An 11,484-nucleotide genomic window follows, 5' to 3' on the forward strand; every position below is an offset into this window, starting at 1 on the left:
AGAAGGAAATCTTCAGTGTCCACCAAAAGATTTGCCTGCCACTTACAACCATATTATCCCTGACGATGTACATGTTCTTGTAGATAAATATACGTAGAGATAAAATGTAGATATTCTGAAGGGCTATCTTTTATCACCTTATCGCACCGTATGCAAAGTTTTGTACCAGTTACATATATCTGACTACAATATAGTTGCGTTTTGACCACTTCAGTGCTAGGCTGTAGGGCTCAGGACTTCACCTACTTTCTTTCCATTTAACACACCCGTGTGTTAGTCATGATTCTATCTGTCTGGTGGTGCTACAGACGGTCTTGATTTGTATGTTTTGTTTATCACGTTTTCCACAGTGAGCGTATATTATTTTAGGATCAGTAATACAGTTAAACACATGTTTGTTATTTTCCAGGAAATAATCCATCTTCAGCTAAATGTTTATGAAATGCTTGACACTTTTCAGGAGCCAAGTTCTAATTATTTTGGACACATTTTGTCATTTCAAAATTCCATGAGCTCGATACTATTATCTCTCAGTTTTAGAGAACACGGTTCATTAGAGTAACTCATTCAAGGACACCCGGGTGACACGCAGCCTAATCTCCAAGTCTTTGAAGCAGACATCAGAAAAAGCAGAGGAAAGAAATAAAATGATAAAATTCAGATTCATTGTTGGTACATCTGGGAACGATGGTTGACTGTGTTTGCTAAAATTGTTCTAATGGTATCTGGAGCTTTAATATCTCCATCTCCTGAAAGCAGAGAGTATAATAATAATGGCTGACAGGACACATAAGCAATTCAGAAAATAATTTAAGTGAATTTGAAACCAGCCTGAGCAGATAGCCATTATTCCATTCAGCTTAGAGTTTGCTAGTCATGATTAATTGCAGAGGAAAATGTTTGAAGAATATATCCTTTGAAAAAGTGGCAGAGGTGAATGAACTCAAGAAAAAGCTAAGGATGATTCACTTTATTGGAGTATAAAATTCTCATGATCCTCAAAGGCAGGATCCAGTTCCTTCTAAACAGGTCCGATATTACTGCATTTGGCTCCTACCTGCTAAATTGAAAACTAGTGCAGGCACAGACCTCACAGTGATGAGGTGTTAACTCTGTTCAGGTATTCATACAGTTCTAGCGATAATTTCCTGCACTGTTGTTTCATACGGGATGCTTAACAACCAAGGCAATCAAAGCATACAAACTTATTTTAGCTCCAAAATTAGTAAGATATTCCCGGGCACCTGGGTGGCTCAGTCGGTTAAGCGTCTGACTTCGGCTCGGGTCATGATCTCGCGGTCCGTGAGTTTGAGCCCCGCGTCGGGCTCCGTGCTGACAGCTCGGAGCCCGGAGCCTGCTTCGGATTCTGTGTCTCCCTCTCTCTCTGCCCCACCCCTGCTGACATTCTCCGTCTGTCTCAAAATAAAATTAGAAAACACACACAAATTTTTTTTTTTAAAAAAAGCAAAATTAGTAACATATTCCAACAGAAAGGGAAGGTAACTCTGAGACTGTCTCCTTTCCTTTTGAGTATACTTGCAGTCCTGACTGGAGCCTGATACTCAAGGAAACTATTCACATAAATGTCATCAATTACCTTTACATTTACTCAAGATTCAAGTGAGGTCTTTTAATGCTGTAATATTATTAGAGAATTTAAAATGATCTCAAATATATTCATTTACAGTCTCTCCATCACAAGTAAAAAAAGAAAGCATTTGGGGCTTTTAGATGGTTAAATTATAGGAGAGAGGAAGGAAATGGCAGCGCCCCAGGTTATTGAATATACCCCTCCAGAGAGAGCTACACGAACACTGTCCCAGACCGTCTAACATCTGCCTACAGCTAATTGCATTGTCTCCGCTGGGAAAGGATGCAAATTCACGGTCATCAGTGTCATGTACCATTTTAATTGTTACAAAGGGCACAAAGGAGATGCTCAGGTTGCAGAATTTCCGGTACTAACCTAAGAATCAGATTCTTCCTACTTTTTTTTTGTTATTTTTTTAATGTTTATTTATTTTTGACAGAGAGAGACAGAGCGTGAGCGGGACAGGGTAGAGAGAGAGGGAGACCCAGAATCTGGAGCAGGCTCCAGGCTCTGAGCTGTCAGCACAGATCCCGATGGGGTTCGAACCCACAAACAGCGAGATCATGACCTGAACTGAAGTTGGGTGCTTAGCCAACTGAGCCACCCAGGTGCCCCAGGTTCTTCCTACGTTCTAGGAGAAAAAGATTATTTCCGGGACAGGACAGGTAGCTATATGAATTGATCTATCACAGTGAAAATTTTGTTTTGATGGTGAAGATACCCTTCTGCCTCCTTTGGTTCTCCTTTGCTTTCCAGTTCCTGCCCCACCTCTCTCCTCCTTCACAGCCAAATTCTTCAGTAGAGTAGTCTACACTTGCTTGCCATTCACTCATCTCTCACGTTCTCCTCCACCTATCCCATCTCACCGCCATCCCAGTCTCTCTGTGAGAATCCGTCCGGTGGGGTAACCATTGGCTTCAGTTATTCCACCCGCTGACCTTTTTTCTGCCTCATTTTTATCTATCACTTCTTCCGTTAATGGTTCACTACCTGGCGTTTGCCAAGCTCTTTGCAATGTGCTGGTGACAAACGCTCATCAAACACGTTCATCATCAGCTTGGTGCTGGTGAACGCCACGGTCATTTTTGTTGCCTTCCCAGAGTTTACATTCTAGGGGAGAGACAGAGTTACCTGAAGAACCACGTGTTTAAATTAGAGTTACAAACCAAAAAGGAAAGCGATACGAAAGGGAAAGTTAAGTGCGCTGTGAAGGTCTTGAATAAAGTACAGGAGAGGTCTTTCTCTTGGTATTTTTTTTTTGGAAATTAAAAAAAAAAAATGTTGGTGATTTCCTCCCTTTCAAAGCACCGTTTCCTTGGAGATCCTGATAATGTATTCTCCTGATTTTATTCCTACTTCTCTGAATATTCCCTTCTATCCTCCTTAGATAATTTATTCTCTGCTCCCATAGTACAAATGTCCTTTCTCTGAGCCTACCGTTTGAACCTCTACCGATCTCACCCCATGTTCTCACCATTAGTGATCCTATCCAGTGCCCAGGGTCACTTTCCATCTCTTTGCCGATAGCTTCCAAATACAAGTTTCCAACACACATTTTACTTGTTAACTCTAGTTTTGCATATCCAATGCCCTTGATGGCAAGTTTACCTATTTGTATAAAATAAAAAATGTCCAACTTGGCCCCTCTGCTGTCACTCTAAGACCAGCTTTCTTCGTTCTGTCACCTGGACTAGGGCAGGAGCCTCCTGACTCATTTCTCTCCTTACGCTCTTATCTCCCATAGTCTGTTCACCATGTTGTAGCCGTAGTGATTTTTTTTTTAAAGAACATCATTTTACCTTTTATAAGATCAGTTAGACATTAAATGAGATTAATGAAAAGCACAAATTGTCTGTACTGCTTTATTATTACTATGCTATTCGTAATAGCAGTATTGAGAACAGAATTTTCATACGTGTGTTTGTGACAACACAGATGGACCTTGAGGGCATTATGCAAAGTGAAATAGGTCAAACAGAGGAAGACACGTACTGTATGATCTCACCTACATGTGAAATCTAAAAAAAGAACAGATTGGTGGTTTCCAGACTGGGAGTGGGGAATAGGAGGAGTAGGGGACAAAATGGGTGAAGGGGGTCAAAGGTACAAACGTACAGTTATAAAGTAAATAAGTCCTGGGGACATACAGCATGGTGACTATAGTTAATAACACTGACTTGCAAATTGGAAAGTTGCTAAAAGAGTAGATCTTAAAAGTTCCCATCGCAAGAAAACATGATTTTAACTATGTGTGGTGATGGACGGTAACTTGATTTACTAGAGTAATCATTTTGCAATATATATTAAATCATTATGTCGTACAAATAAAACTAGGCTATTAAAGAAGTTTTCACATGTACCTATTAATAAGGGAACAGCTGAGGAAATTCTGATACATCCACCCAGGGAAATATTGTGCCACCATTAGAAAAAAATGAATCAACTCTATGTGAAAGAGTGTGGGATGACTTCTAAGATATACTGTAAAGTGTAAAAAGTAAAGCACACACGGGTATGTGTCCTAGGCTGCAACGTGTGTTTAAGAAGTATGAAATTTGTAAGTTTACACATTTCTCGAAGAAATGGATCTTGTTGACTCTAGGGGAACTGAGTGGTTAGAGACAGAAAAGCTTTCCACATTATACTGTTTTGTATCTTTGCATTGTCTATTCCAAAATGTATTTTAAAAGTTTGGGGTTTTTTTGTTTTAAATCAAGAACTATACAAAAATCCTATCGTTAGAAATCGTAAGTGTAGCTCTTCCTGTAAGCGGCCTGAGGTGATCCCTGAAAATGGTTTACTGTTCACTTGAGCCAGAAAACCCTACGAAATCACGCAAATCAAGAGGCTCAAGTCTTCATGTTCACTTTAAGAGCACACGTGAAACTGCCCAACCCATCAAGGATATGCGTATCTGAAAAACCACCAAGTATCTGAAAGATGTCACCTTGTGGAAGCAATGTGTGCCATTCTGTCCCTACACGGGTGAAGTTGGTAGGTGTGGCCAGGTCCAACACGGGGGGCTGGACGCACGGTCACTGGCCCCAAAAGAGTGCTGAATTTTTATGCTGCATGCAGAGAGCAGGGACGCCTGGGGGGCTCAGTCGGTTAAGTGACCGACTCTCGATTTTGCCTCAAGTCTTGCTCTCGCGGGTTCATAGCCCTGAGTGGGGTTCCATAGTCACCGGGGAGCCTGCTTGGGATTCTCAATCCCTCTCTCTGGCACTCCCCTGCTCGCTCACATGCACGTGTGCGTGCGCGCGTGCGCTCTCTCTTTCTCTCTCTCCGTCTCTGAAAATAAATAAATAAATAAATAAATAAATAAATAAATAAATAAATAAAAACGCAGAGAGTAATGCTTAACTCCAGGGGTTAGATGTAGATTCTCTGGTCACTGAGCACATCCAGGTGAATAAAGCCCCCAAGATGTGGCACAGAACTTACAGGGTTCATGGTTGGAGTAACCCACTCATGAGCTCTCCCTGCCACCCTGGTATGATCCCTACTGAAACAGAGCAGATTGTTCCTAATCCAGAAGAGGAGGTTGCACAGAAGAAAACGATATCCCAGAAGACACTGAAGAAATAAAAACTTATGGCCGGAGAACAAATTCTGCATAAACCAAATACAAATAAAAGTAAAAACAGAAAAAAAGAAATTATACGCATACAACACTCATGCACACGGCCAGACAGATACACATACACACCCGCACATGCACACTGGGCCTGTTAGGCAGAAGGTACACAACTAGCTATTCAAATGTCAGTCCAGATCCAAGAAACAAATCTAAAAGTTTTTAAATGGTTTCACCGAGTACTCATTATGTGAATATCTCTGTGCTGTGGACGTGCCAGAAAAATCCTCTGCAAATGAACTTTTAAAATTTAAATTGCCCTTTGTAGAACATCTAGGAAACAATAAGAGCACATATTTACAGCTGAAATGATTGAAATTAGGTGTTTTTGCTGGACACACCCATCCTTGATCTTTGGGGTCCTCATTCTATATTTTCCCTTTGCCATTCAGGGAATTCTGGCAAGGGGATCTGCTGGAACTCCTAGATCTTGCCCAAAACCTCCTTGATGGAAGACCGATGTTGTGAGAGGTGACGCTGTCGAAAGCAAACTTGGATGGCTCAGCCAGGAAGGGCTTGTCCGAGGAAGGAAAAGTAGAAATCTGAAGCATGAGTAAGAATTGGTGAGGTGAGGAAGGTGACGAATTCACCTAAGCATAGGTACCGTATACATTTACCTTTCTCCCTCCCGAAACAACAGTGAAATGGCAGTGAAGAGAAGAAAATGGCATGTTCCACAAGAACAGAAGGATGAAGCATCGCAACCAAGTGCCAGAAGGTGGAAGGAAGGTGGTGCGTATTAACTGGCTGAGAAGACTCGAGAAAGCTAAATTCACACCGTGTGGACAGCACGATCCAGAAACTAACTGATGGATGCTACAGAAGTCCAGAAAGGTTCTGAGATTACAGGCTCAAAGTACTAATTAAGGCATAGGTACAGGTAGGACTGAAAAGGAAAGGATATGTAATGGCTGTATAGAGAGCTAGGTCCCCTCCATACTCCATGAAGCTGGGACCCCTAGGACACAGGAGGTATACTCTCTGGCGACGTTGAACCAGAACTTTCTCTCACAGTGACTCTCAACCTTGACTGCACATTAGAATCATCTGGGGAGCTTTAGAAAAATCCTAATACCCAGGCTTCCCTGCGAAGGAATGAAATCAGCATATCTGAAGATAACACCTTGTGAATTATGAGTTTGTTTTTTTTTTTTTTTTAATTTTTTTTTCAACGTTTTTTATTTATTTTTGGGACAGAGAGAGACAGAGCATGAACGGGGGAGGGGCAGAGAGAGAGGGAGACACAGAGTCGGAAACAGGCTCCAGGCTCCGAGCCATCAGCCCAGAGCCTGACGCGGGGCTCGAACTCACGGACCGCGAGATCGTGACCTGGCTGAAGTCGGACGCTTAACCGACTGCGCCACCCAGGTGCCCCAGTGAATTATGAGTTTTAAAGCTCCCTACGTGATTATGCTGTGAATATATGGCTGGAAAGTCACTATTGATGTACCAGGCAGAACTACTAAAATCTAAGGGAAAATGTGCCCAATCGGCCCACCCCCACCCCTAAATGTAGAGCTATCGGCCAACATTTGAGTGCCTGTATCGTGTATATGTAAACATCAGCCAAGAATTCCTAGCATTTGAGGGAAGCCTCAAGCATAAAAGACACAGACCAAAACAAATGGTTACAAAGTGTGGAACATAGGAAGACTTTTTAAACACCTTTTTAAACATCCTCAGCAGCATCTGAGAAGATTGGCTTCCGTACAACAAGGACAGGATGCCATTTTTATAGTTCAAAGCCTAGCAAAGAGCCCCTGGAAATGAAATGTCGACAGCCGAAGTGAAGAAAAATAACCAGCAGAAATGTTGGAAGACAAAGTGGAGGTCATTCTCCATGACACTGAACAAAAAGGAAGAGAGATGGAAAATAGGAGAGACAAGAAAATTGGAAAATTACTTTAGGATATCTGATACCTTACGAACAGGAGGTACAGAAAGAACCAATAAAACAGTGAGGGAATTAGAAAAATAAAAATACGAGAGTCCATCTGCACAAGTGAAGGATGTTAGTTTGCAAATGAACGCTCAAGTATTGTGGTGTCGATGTAAAATTACCCACACTGATACCTAAGTGCGAGATTTCAGAATGCTGTAGGTAAAGAGAAAACCCTAACAACCCTCAGAGCTAAAAAACAAAAACAAACAGGTAACAGAACAGATTGACAATGAGAACGCCGTCCGACTTTGCAGAAGCAAAAGGAGAAGCAATTCGGGAGACAGTGGAGAATTACATGCAAAATTCTGAGGGAAAATGATTTCCAAACTAGAATTCTATCCCTTGCCAGTGTACTGACGGAGGGGGGGAAGGAGAATAAAGACGTTTCAGATATGCACTCCCTAAAGATGTACTTTAAAGGCATCTTCTCTGAAAGCTACTGGAGGATAAGGTAAGGAAATAAATATCCACCAAGATAAGGAAATAAAACAAGAGAAAAGATAGTGGATGCAGAAGACAGAGGCTCTAACACAGGAGAGGCGTAGGGCAATTTCACAGGAAGGTGGGGAAGGATAGTTTTCAGGATGGCCTTGTGCAGGCCTACAGAAAAACCAGTCCAAATTGGAGTAGGCAGACAGAGGATACCAGAAAGGCTATCTCCTCACCCTCTAAAACATGTTGCTGGTAATTGGCTTTATGTGTTGGAAAGTACCAAGAGGAAATTAAACTTTTGTTGTGAGCTTAGGGATAAATCAGCAAGTAGTCCACATTACACTAAAAGAAAATGCAGTAATTATTAACTGACTCCAGGGAAAACAGAAGTGTGTACAACAAAGAAAACATCAAAGCACACTTTGTGGCCCATCGATAAACCCTACTTACATCATTGTAACAATTTACGTATTAAAAACGTATTTACCCAGCATTTGCAATGTAACGTTTTTGGAAGAGTAGAGAAAAGGGAAGTGTGGGAGGAGAGAAAGTATTGGAGGTCATGGTAATTGAGGGGAAAGTGGTTTGTGATTTATACCTTTGTCTTCCATTGTAGGAAATCAGTAGGTATCATAGAAGGTTGAAAATCGAGAAATCAGATTATAAACTTACAGGGCAAAGGCTGTGCTGTGTTGAACAATTCCCATTTCTGACCTTACGGAAAGGCTACATTGCTTAGCCTAGCTTGGGGCCATGTGATGTGGCAATGGCCGGTTGGGGGTGGGGGGGTGTTTTGTCAGGAAGTAATGTTAGCCCCTCCCAGGCCTTGCCCTGAAATACTCACCCTCTGCCTGCAACAGACGCCACAGAACCCTGGAAACCGTGAGAAGAAATGCAAGCCTTCCAAGATGATGGTGCCCTAGATGGCCTAAATCCTGTAAATAATTTTATGTATTACCTATATAAATATGTTATTCATCCCTGTTTCCTTGGCCCATTCGTGCTTCTTTGTTGTATTTTTTTATTGTTATTTTATTTTTTTAATATGAAATTTATTGTCAAATGGGTTTCCATACAACACCCAGTGCTCATCCCAACAGGTGCCCTCCATGCCCATTCGTGTTGACTTGACCAAATACCAGTTCTAAAGAAGGGGAGCCATTATGGCCTAATCTCTGTCACCAGGTTTCTGTCTTTGCTGGGAAAGTATTTGAAGTCGCTAAAGATAAAAAATGGGGCTCTCTCTCCTGTTCCCAACCCAGGGAAAGAAGGAGGCCGAATGGGAACCATGAAACTGTGTATGGCACCTGCCTCCATGCCCTTTACAGAGGTGTTCCAGAAACTTCACTTATTACTTGTTTGTAAACTACTAACCAGAATCATGTCTCATGAGTATCCCGTGAGTATCTGTGTAATTTTTTTTTCATAATCCCAGCATCACTAGGCTCAGTTCTGGAATTGAAGCGAGTAATTTTGGCAAAGTCGCTAAAAAGTGATCAGGCAATATAAATGATAACTTCTTTGTGTATTAGAACAGGGATGATTCTTTTTTTAATGTTTATTTTTGAGAGAGACAGAGTGTGAGCAGGGTAGGGATAGAGAAGGAGGGAGACACAGAATCTAAAGCGGGCCTCAGGCTCTGACCCATCAGCACAGAGCTGGATGCGGGGCTCCGACCCACGAACTGTGAGATCATGACCTGAGCCAAAGTCAGACGCTCAACCGACTGAGCCACCCAGGCGCCCCGGGTCAAGGATGACTCTTAAGGGACTATTACGTGCTACAGGCACTCACAATCGTATTGCCCTGTTTTTCTATTCCTGAAGCATATTGCTGTCCTTGAATTAAAGCATATGTAAGGCAGAAGGAAAAAACCAAGAATAGCGTGACTAAATTACACATTTCATCTCTTTGCTAATTTTCCCTTCCATTTCTATAATCATATTATCTACTCCTCTAAGCTAACCGAAGGAACTGAATCAAAATGTCTTCGAACCAAATGTCACCTGTCCAAAAATTTCCTAAGCTGCCATTTCATATATATATATATGAATATATATATGAATATATATATATGATATATATATGAATATATATATGAATATATATATATGATATATATATGAATATATATATGAATATATATATATGATATATATATGAATATATATATGAATATATATATATGATATATATATGAATATATATATGAATATATATATATGATATATATATGAATATATATATGAATATATATATATGATATATATATGAATATATATATGAATATATATATATGATATATATATGATATATATATGAATATATATATGAATATATATATATGATATATATATGAATATATATATGAATATATATATATGATATATATATGAATATATATATGAATATATATGAACATATATAAATATGTATGAACCTATATATATGAATATATATGAACATATATGAATATATATGAACATATATGAATATATATGAATGTATATGAACGTATATGAATATATATGAATATATATGGACATATATGAATATATATGATATATATGAATATGAATATGATATATATGAATATTAATATGTGATATATATGGATATATATGGATATATATGATATATATGAATATGAATATATGATATATATGAATATATATGAATATATATATGGATATATATGGATATATATGAGTATGGATATATATGAGTATATATGGATATATATGTGTATATATGGATATATAAGAATATATATATGGATATATATATATATTTTTTTTAATGAAGTAACAAACTTTTATAGTTCCCTTGATTGTGACTCTGGCCAATGAAGTACAGGCTTCTTTGGAAATTGAATCCTAGGGCGCTTGGGTGGCTCACCTGGTTAAGGGTCCGACTCTTGGTTCCAACTCAGGTCATGATCTCACAGTTGGCGAGATCGAGCCTTTTGTCAGGCTCTGTGCTGTCAGCGTGGGCCTGCTTGGGGCCTCCGTCTCTCTGCTGCCCCCTTGCTTGCCCTCTCTCTCTCTTTCTCTCTCAAAAATAAAGACATAAATAAACAGTAAAAAAATAAAAACAGAAATTGAATCCTAAAGATCAATTTTAACTAGATATGTCTTGTCTTTTGGCGGCTTCCAATTGACTGGGGTTTTATATTAGTTTTTCATTCTGATTGGACCAGCGGGGTTTATTTACTTAGCAACCTAAATTTTTCTCATTTTTATTTGATTGTTTATTCTTGTTAAACCGTAGGGAGCAATTGAGAGCTCTAGCTGGGTTTAGTTAGGTCCATTGCATGGAAACAATGATTAACTGCGCGTCTGCTGGGTACGGGAGGGAGGTGGGGCAGTGGATAACCAGGGCAGGTGGTTGGGAGCAGCCCACCCTGAGTGTAGGCAAAAGGGGGTGCTTGTCTATGAAGAACCCAAAACAGTGGTACGACTGACTAAAATCAATCTCCTCTCTGTCGTCACCATGTGCCAGCACGTGTAAACAATGGCAAAGCCTTTCATTGTCCTAACTTTTAAGCAACTGCTGCGGATACTGCTGTGTTTTAATAATATATATGTTAACCTCAATTTAGCGCGCATTTATTTGTTTTCATCCTTTTTTAAGTTTAGTTATTTATTTTGAGAGAGAGAGAGAGGGCAGGGGACAAGCTGGGGAGGGGCAGAGAGAGAGGGAGACAGGGGACCTGAAGCAGGCTCTGCGCGGGCAGCAAGGCTTGAACTCACGAACCATAACATCATGACCTGGGCCGAAGTCGGACACTTAACCGACTGAGCCACCCAGGTGGCCCGCACATATTTATTTTTAATATGCACTTTATTCCACCTGGAAGTTAATAAGGAGAATGCCCAGGTG

This window comes from Neofelis nebulosa, chromosome X (assembly GCF_028018385.1).
Source record: "Neofelis nebulosa isolate mNeoNeb1 chromosome X, mNeoNeb1.pri, whole genome shotgun sequence".
Lineage (NCBI taxonomy): Eukaryota > Metazoa > Chordata > Mammalia > Carnivora > Felidae > Neofelis > Neofelis nebulosa.